The sequence below is a fragment of the Carlito syrichta genome, unplaced genomic scaffold (genome assembly GCF_000164805.1).
Source record: "Carlito syrichta isolate Samal-C Ts95f unplaced genomic scaffold, Tarsius_syrichta-2.0.1 Scaffold311090, whole genome shotgun sequence".
Taxonomy (NCBI): domain Eukaryota; kingdom Metazoa; phylum Chordata; class Mammalia; order Primates; family Tarsiidae; genus Carlito; species Carlito syrichta.
The window spans coordinates 44,039-53,371 of record NW_007255186.1 but is presented as its reverse complement, the minus strand read 5'-3'; the positions used below and the strand labels follow the sequence as shown (position 1 = coordinate 53,371).

Genomic DNA, 9,333 nt, shown 5'->3' with positions numbered 1-9,333 from the left:
CTACGGCGATCCTTCTGCCTCAGCCTTCCGAGTAGCCGGAATTACAGGCATGCGCTACCACGCCCGGCTAATTTTTTATTAATTGTAGAGAGGAGGTCTCACCAAGTTGCCCAGGCGGGTCTCGAACCCTCGGGCTCAGGCAATCCACTCACCTCAGTCTCCCAAGGCGTGGGATTACAGGCTGAGCCACCGAGCCCAGCTCTGTAACCCTATTTTGAGATCTCTATTTTTTTTAAAGGTGCTGAGAGCTTCTAATGAACACTTGTATACCTAACTCTGAATTGTACCCCACATATTTAAAATTAAAAATTAAAAAAAAAAAAGATGCCGAGAGCTTCAAGAAATAGAAGTGGCCCAAGCCTCTCTGGACCTCAGAGGGACCCTGAGAGCCAGAATGGAATAAAGCAGATATTTCTGATTCCAGCTTAAGGAAAGGCATTAACACCTGGCTTTAATTTTGTCTTTCTTTAATTATTTTTTTTGCTTGCACGAGAGAGAGAGAGAGAGAGACTCCATGTCCTCGGTGGATGGTTCCCGTGCTATTTAATGTGAAGCTTGTTACCTTCTCAGTTTCTCTATAGCAGCCTCTTGAAACACAAACATTTCATCCACTCTGGGCATGTCTGAGGGGAGGTCACTCTGTAGGTGAGAAGAGGGCCCAGCAGGTGAGGTTTGGGTCATCCAGTGTTGAGTGCTCACGTGAATCATCCTGAATCAGGTTCTCATGTGCAAGCCTGGGAGTTGAAGAAGGAAACTCCCGCAGGATCACATACTCACGTACTCAAACCTAAAGCCAAGCGTGTCCTCCCAAATCACCACTGTCTTTGAGCTGCTCATGTGTTGGATCTTTCAACCATTCATGAAGCGTTTTCCGAAAAGAAGAATGAACTGGGGAAGAGAGAAAGTCAGACAGAGAGTGGCAGACGGGAAAGACTCAGGAAACAGTGACTCCTTGCCAAGTTCCTCATTTGGGTGACCATGGCCACGTCTGTCTAACACCGCCTCTTCCTTCAGTTTCCTGGGTCTGATGACTGCGTGTCTCCCTTTGACTGTCCCTTGGCCATGCTCTTCCCTTCAGTATCATGAGATGGTGGAAAGATCCTTGGGCATTATTGCCAGAGAAATCCTGACACTATCACTTCTAGTACATGCTTGTGGTCCGCTTGTTTACTCTCTGAGCGTTTGTAAACTAGTTGGGAAGAGGAGTGATTAATATATATAAACTCTTTACTATGTGAAAAAAAGGTAAATAAGCAATACCAAAAAAAAAGAAAGAGAGTCAAGCAAACTTTCAGAAGTATTTCTTGGCTTACTCTCTCGGGACAAGCTAGTTGCCGTGTCATGAAGATACTCAAGGAGCTCTTTTGAGCAATGCATGAGGCCTCCTGCCAGCAGCTGGTGAGTACACCATCTTGGGAGCAGATCCTGCAGTCCTGGTCCAGCCTTCAGATGACTGCAGCCCATGCCAACATCTTGACTAGAACCTCATGAATGAGAGACCCTGAGGAGAACCGCCCACTGAAGCTCTTCCCAGAAGTGAAACACTCAAAATTAAAGCTATAATAAAAGAATCATTGGACCACATGTGCCAGGGCCCGTCTCTGTGGCCATATTCAATCCTTGTTCATTCACTCATTCAGCAAGTATTTATCCTCTTAGTCATCAAATCATCCTCTGTGTGGCTTTGGGTGTGGAGAAGACTCCGTCTCAGCCTCAGCCTGACATCACCCCCCAAATTCCCTCTTTGGCATCTTCATGCTTCTGACCTTTCTTCATCTTAATTATCTACCCTGATTCTCACAGGAGACGAGTTTGGCAACAGAGCAAAGGGTGGAAAGTGAGAGTCCCAAAGGGTGGGTGACACTGCTCTGAGTCTAGGTCTGGGGGGAAAACGGACATAAACAGAAATGGTCCAGCCTGAGAGGTTTCAACCCTGGTTGGGGACTCGGCACAAAGATGGGGCATATCGAAGGTATCTGGGACATAATGCCAACTTGCAAGGGCAGAGAAAGAGCTAGGGGCCTCAGGAACAGAGGTGCATAGGGCCTATGCTGCATGAAATTTGGGGGACACAACTCCCCTGTGGTTAAAGAAGTTGAGTGGATCTGGTCTGCCCCCCCCCAAGTTTCGTCCATCCTGAAAACAGGAAGTGACATTTCACAGAGGGTGGGGCCTTCCCCCATAGAGGAAAGGCTCCAGCTTTTCTCAGCATCGTGGAGTGTATGTGAGACAGTGAAACCAGCAGCTGCAGTCTGCGGGGAGAGGGCTGCATCCTTAACCAAGGAACCCTGAATGAGACTAGATATTGAGATTGAGAGGAACCAACTGCACCGAGACCCGGATCTGTCTACACCCTCCCAGGCAGCTTCTCTCCCTGGGTTTCCTGCACTCTGATTGTCTCCAGCCTAAGATCTGATTCAGGGCTGGATGAGGAGGCAGAGAGGGAAGAGAAGCAGAAGTGGAACCCAGGTCCTCTGGAGGAGGTCCTACCATGTCCCGCCTTGGGTCCTCACATAGTTGCAGGTGACTCTGTGCTGGAGAAATGATCTCCAGGGCCTGGGTCACATGGCTGTCTTCAGCTCTGCTCCTCCTGCTTGTCCCAGGTGAGTGGGCAAACTGGGACACTAGGGCTCTGTCCTAAAGGGAAGGGCAGGGCAGGTGCAGGTGGGTGGGGAGGGGGTAAGAGAAGACAGTGGGAACATGGAAAGGGTGGAGGGAGAGGGTCACCCAGGAACACCAATGGCTGCCTCACCAGGTGACCACCAGACTCTAGTGCACAGTGCAGGTGAGGGGTGTCCACAACAGAGGGGGCCCCGGGTGCCTGTGATGGTCATTGCCACAGTCACCCGATCTGAAATGTCACCTCGATCCATCACATAGGCAGCCACACACACAATGTTATTGGTCCTTCAGTCTCCATGACACCCTCTCCCCATACCCTCTCCTGCAAGAAGGAAGCTGTTCACCCTCGTCCCCACCCCTGTGTGACAAGGCCCTTCTGCCTGACACTGCTTTCTCCACACCTGAGGGTCCTTGAGGACCTGACCCAGGGCATCCCTGACCCAGGCCTGTCTAGAGAGGAACGGGGGGACTTGGGCTTGAGTTTTCCAGGTTGTTTTTCTCTAAGCAGCCCCAGGACTGTGACAGGCACTGTGGGGGCATCCCTGAGTGTGCAGTGTTGCTATGAGAAGAAGCTTGGGTCTTTCAACAAATTCTGGTGCAGAAAAGCATGTAATATGTGATGAGATTGTGGAGACCAGAGAGCCAGAAAGAGAAGAGAGACAGACACGGCCGAGTGTTCGTCGGAGACCATTCTGCGCAGCTCACCTTCATAGTGACCTTGAGGAACCTCACAGAGGAAGACACACAGATACATACTGGTGTGGGTTCACTACTATAGGACACCGAAGATTGATTCATCCCTTCTTCCGGGTTGAGGTGTCTATACTCCCAGGTAAGACCCTCCTTCACTCACCCCAGGACCAGCTGTGTTTCAGGATGGTCTCTCTGGTTTTTATTTTATTTTATTTTATTTTTAGAAAGCAGGATTTATTAAGAGGACAGAAGAGCTCCCACAGTGGGAGGGGACCCGAGGGGGTTGCCCTGTCTCTCTGTTCTTAAAGAAAAAAAGTAGTGGGTTCAGCCTGTAATCCCAGCATTTTGGAAGACCGAGGTGAGAGGATTGCCTGAGCTCAGCCTGGGTAACTTGGTGAGAACTTGTTTATACAAGAAATCACAAAAATTAGCCAGGCATGGTGTTGTGCACTATTGTTCCAGCTACTTGGAACACTGAGGAGGAAGGACCTCCTGAGCCCAGCAGATTGAGACTGTGTGGCTGTGAATATGCCACTGCACCCAGCCTGGGTGACAGAGTGAGACTCCAACTCAAAAAAAAAAACTGATTAAGAACACCCAGGGACGGGCGTGCTGGCTCATGCCTATAATCCCAGCACTTTGGGAGGCTGAGGCAAGAGGATTGCCTGAGCCCATGGGTTCGAGACCAGCCTGGGCAACTTGACAGGCCCTTACCTCTACAATAAATAAGAAAAGAAAGAAAGAAAGTGAAATAGGTGTGTGCGAGACTGGGGTTCAGTGACTCGACATATTGTGTGAGTGTGTATATGTGTGTCCATGTACACTTTCTCACACCTGCCCAGACCCCACCCCAGGTGAGAGGTGTCCCACTGTGTCTTCCAGATGTGAGAATCCAGGCCCCACTCCAGCCAGGGAGGGATGGGGTGACCCAGAGAGGTGGGGGGGACCCACAGGGATTATGGAACAAGCCTGACAGTCACCTGGTAGGGTAGCTGCTGGTGCGCTTGTGTGTGAGTGTGTGTATATGTGCCTGTGTGTGTACTCTGTGTTGTACAATTTGTGTCTATGTGAGCAGATATAAAAACACACTGGCACCTGTTTTTTGAGACCCCTCTGCGTGTCCCACCCTGACAGTCTTAGTCCTGAACCTTTCCAAGGCATGGACAATGGGACGGGCCCTGAGGTTCTTTGCGCCTTCCTTTCTTGACAAGGGCCCAGTTTCTGACTCTGTCCTTTCCATAGGGGACAGGACCTCCAGGGCAATAGCTCCCCACACCCAAAGACTGCCCTGACCTGGTCTCTGGATGACACCACCCTGTCGTGGATGGTCCCTGAGACGCCAGCCTCGCAGCTGTTGTTTTGGGAGCAGCAAGCACCAGGGGCACATGAAGGGGACTCACACCCCCTATGTGGGATGTCCCATGCCCCTGGGAGACCTCGCCCTGCCCCTCTACGCTGTCTCGTCGGTCTCCCTCTTACTCTGGCATCTTTTACCACAGAAAGAAACCCAAAGAAACCCTTCAATTGCTCCCTCAGGCAGGGAGATTAGTGGATAGAAATGGGCTCTCACACTGTCAGGGACCTGAATGCTCTTCCCTGTTCTACAAACAGTTCTTCCTTCAAAGGACCCTGCTCTTGTTTCATAAGAAACAAGTCAAGTTGATCTAAGTATATTATTTTGTTTATCATCATATTCTCCAAAACTGTGCCGAGTTCTACAGAGTTTTCTCTTCTTGGTTTTCACTTCTCTCACATGGGATGTGTCCCTCTTACACCCTGTGTGTTTCTAGCTAAGACAGAGGAACTAAAATCCCTCTGAGGTCACTGGGTAAGAGGAAGCAATGTCTTGTGTCAGCGGGCCTCACCACAGGACACTCTCCCAGGCGTCCACCAGGCGTCGGCTCTCCAGAGAGTTCTTTTATTTTTGAGTTGGTGTCTCACTCCGTCACCCAGGCTGGAGTGCAGTGGCACACTCACGGCCACCCCAGCATGGACCTGCTGGGCTCCAGCGATCCTTCCGCCTCAGCCTTCCAAGTAACTGGAACTACAGGCACGCGCTACCACGCCCGGCTAATTTTTTATTTATTGTAGAGACGAGGTCTCGCCAAGTTGCCCAGGCAGGTCTTGAACCCGCGGGCTCAGGCAATCCACTCGCCTTGGCTCCCAAAGTGCTGGGATTACAGGCTGAGCCACCGAGCCCAGCTCTAGATCATTCTTTATAGTTGTTCCCTCCCCCAAAGAGAATGGTCCAGTGGTCTTTCAGGACTATGGGCCTGCCAGACATTTGGGGGCTGTGTTACCCAGGTCCTTTTATTGAGGGAGGACTCCAGAGACCATGGCTATTCTCACTTGCAGCCCCACTCCAGCCTGGGACCCTGTGAGTCACCCTGTGAGTCATAATCCCTGTGAGTCACCCTGTCTCTCTCCGGGTCACCCCATCCCTGCCTGCCTTGGGTGGAGCCTGGAAACACTCACCCTGTCCGTGGACACTCACATCCCGCTGGTGTTCAAGGTGACTTTCACATCTGAAAGTTCCCATCTGGCTACAAAGTCACTGGGGAGAGAGCCAGAAGAGGAGACCAGGTGGGGCCCAGGGAGTCAGCTCACCACAGTTTGAGTGGCCTCATCTGTGGTGGTTATAAGCACACTTGAGAAGGTGAGTGGGAGACCCAGGGGAAGTCACCCAAACTGACCTGTGCTTCACTCACAACCCTGACCACAGCCTCCAGCACCCAGAGTACCACAGGCACCCTGGGACGTCCCACCTCCCTGCCTGCCTGGACCTCGCCCAGCACGACAAGTCAGGGCAGCCCTGATCCCAGCTCAAACCCTTGGTAAGGGGCCTGTGACCAGGACCTTGGGCGGGGATGGGGAACTGGGGGTTCTGTATTCTTTCTTCCGGTCCCTTCTTTGTCCACCCCTCCATATCTAATGTGATGGTCCTACTGAGTGCCAGGCCCTTTCTCAGGATTGGGTCACAGCAGAAAACCACATAGCCACCATGTGGCACTGATAGAAGTGGGGTTCTCTTGGGTGGAGTCACACAAAGAACAAGTCGGTACACAAGTTCATGTGTAAAAACAACAAATTGCGACAAGTACTAGGAAAAAATATTTATCGCATGGGGTGAGAAGCGTGTGTGGAAGGGTGCTGGGGTCGTTCTCTTTCAGTAATCACGGAAGACCCTGTAGGAAGACCTACAGGGTTGGAGACAAGCACACAGAGGCCTGGAGGCTGAACTGTGCAAGCAGAGGAGGGAGCTAGGACAAATGTCCTGCAAGGGAGCCTTCAGGACCAGGCCAGGGCAGGGCAGGAGCAGACGCCCAGGGCTCCAGTGGCCTTGACACAATCTCTTCTACCTCCTATCCAACCCTGGTCACAAGTGTCATCCTGTTTGATGAACCCAGCTCTCCTCTGAAGAGCTGACACTTGAGCTGGGTCATTCACTCATTCCTTCAAAGGCCGGACTCGGTGGCTCAGAACTTTGGGAGGCTGAGGCGAGTAGACTGCCTGAGCCCACGGGTTCAAGACCAGCCTGGGCAACTTGGTGAGATCTCGTCTCTACAATAAATCAAAAAAATTAGCTAGTTGTGGTAGCATGCGCCTATAGTTCCAGCTACTTGGAAGGCTGAGGTGGAAGGATCACCGGAGCCCAGCAGGTTGACACTAGGGTGGCCGCAAGTGTGCGGCCCATCCTAGGAGACAGAGTGAGACTCCAACTAAAAAAAAAAAAGCCAAAACAACCATGAATTTTTAGGGCAGAGTTTTGGAGGCTCAGGGCGGGCACCATTTACTCCCTTTGAATAAAGCATGGTCCCTGCCCTCCTGAGAAACGGTGTCTACAAGAGAGCAGATATCAAACAAATAACAACATTGTTCATTTCTGTCCCCAGACGAGGAACCCCCACATGTGGAGGGCTGACATAGAAATCCTTCTCCTGGGGACAGGCCCCTCCTGGATCCCTGGTCTCGACTCACTTCCTGCTCACAGTCCTGCACTTCCCATGTCTGCATTCCCAAGTTCAAGGGCAATTCTTAGGCTGATGGACAGGGGGCCGAGGTCTTTACAGTTGTACTGTCCGGGGTTAGTCTTTCTGTGGATTGTTGTGGCACAAGACACAACATAACGTCAAGGGCCCTAGAGTCTCCCTGTAGGGAGAGGACTCACCCTGTGTCACTGTGCCCCCTTGGGTCCCTGCTCTGCTTTCTGCTCCTGGTCTTCCTGAAGGTGCCTCTGCTCCTGTACATGCTGGGAGCTGTAATCTGGGTGAACAGGACTCAGAAAAGCTCTGGGAGTAGACAGAGTCTGCCCGATTATGAGAACCAATGACATCTGTTTTCATCGAGGCCCCGTCCTGAAACACAGCCCCTCTGGTGGATGGAAATGAGCCTGTGGTCAGTAAATCTTTGATTACTCTCTACATATCTATTGGAATACTCTCTTTGTAAACTTCTTGACATTTTTTTCTCCTGTTTGATCCTCATATACCAAAATAAAGTTAATAAACATGGACACCCCAGAGGTGTGGCTACACATCCCCTGTGCCCTCCCTGCCAGCTATACCTCGGGTCATCACCAGGACCTTGGAACCTGCTTTTGCTTCCCTGGAGTCCTCTGTCACTCCAGGAATGTGACCTTCCTTTGCTTCACTATGTTAGCAGGTAGAGGAAGATCCATGACTTCCCTTGAACTTAATTGACACGGGTTCGGGAGTCAATACGTGGATTCTTCCATTTGCTGAGTATGTCTATTCATTGATGAGTTCTGAAGTTCAGGAAATAACACAGAGGTTCAAGGGCACAGCAGGCTCACGGATTCAGACCACAGCAAAAACTCCATTGTTCCCTGATTTCCATAAATTCCTGCTCAGACCAAGTACCATGCCTGACCTCTTGTGATTGGTGTTTCTTCAGAATAGGGTACGGAAATCTCCAAAAATCTGAGTCTTCCCTTCCTCATGCAGAGACACCTTGGTTACTGTGTTCAGGTCCCTGTGGGAGAGGGCTAGTAGAAGATTAACAGTAGAAATTTTGGCAACAAAGCAGGGCTCTGCCTCATTTCTCCTCAGAGGGATCTTAAGTTTCATGCATCCAGGGTCATTAGACTGTGAAACTAGATTCAATTTGGTAACTAATTGAGGGTCCCTGACACCTGTTTGGGTAAGTGGAGTCAGTGCCTTGTTTACTAGAGCTAGACGTCCCCTGCTTATGCAGATAAAGGATGTGTTTTTCAGTCTGCCCATCAGTTTGAGTTCCCTCAGCAGCAAGGTGGACTTGCCAACACCAGAGATTTCTGACACTCAAACTCTTTGGACACTTTCTCCCAGACAAGGTGTCCAGTCCCAGGTCTCCTCACCCATTTATTCTAATGACACATATTTCACAGGAGCTTAGCATATTCCAAGCAATGAACATGGCATTGGATTCTAGCAATGAAGAAGCACACAAAGACCTCTGCTCTCTAGCAATTCACATCCTATTGGACAGACAGAAACCTTTACCAAGTACACACTTGCATGCATGTGTCGGAAAGAAGCATCGAGGTCACAGTGGAAGAGGGTCTGGAGGAAAATAGGGTAAGGAGGGGATCACTGGTGCTGGGATTGGGTTGACTCTCTCACACTCTCCAACAGGCTGATACTTAAATAGCAATCAGAAGAAAGTCATGGAGGAAGCTGGTGTGTGTCTGGAGGAAAGCCCTCAGCAAAGGGTAAATGTCCTCCCACCAGAGCCCTTTGACGTCAATGCAAGCACGACAAGGAGAAGATGCTTCTGTCGGTCAGATGGTTCCCTGGTCTCCAGCCATCAATCTCTTGCCTTCTACCAGAAGTTCAAGGGCACGCCAGGCTCACTGAGTCAGACCATAGTGAAAACCCTATTGTTCCCTGATTTCCATAAGCTTCTGCTTAGACCCAGTACCAAACCAGGATTTGACAACTGAAACTTTTAATCCAAGAGTGGTGAGAGTAGCTCATCCACCCAACATGGGTGGCGCTGCTCCACATCTAGGTTTGAAGG

At 50.6% G+C, this 9,333-nt stretch overlaps 1 pseudogene; it reads left to right on the top strand.

The window, feature by feature from the left end:
• The first annotated feature begins 2,542 nt into the window (after positions 1 to 2,542).
• Positions 2,543 to 7,645, top strand: LOC110596581 (annotated as a pseudogene).
• The last annotated feature ends 1,688 nt before the right edge of the window (positions 7,646 to 9,333 follow it).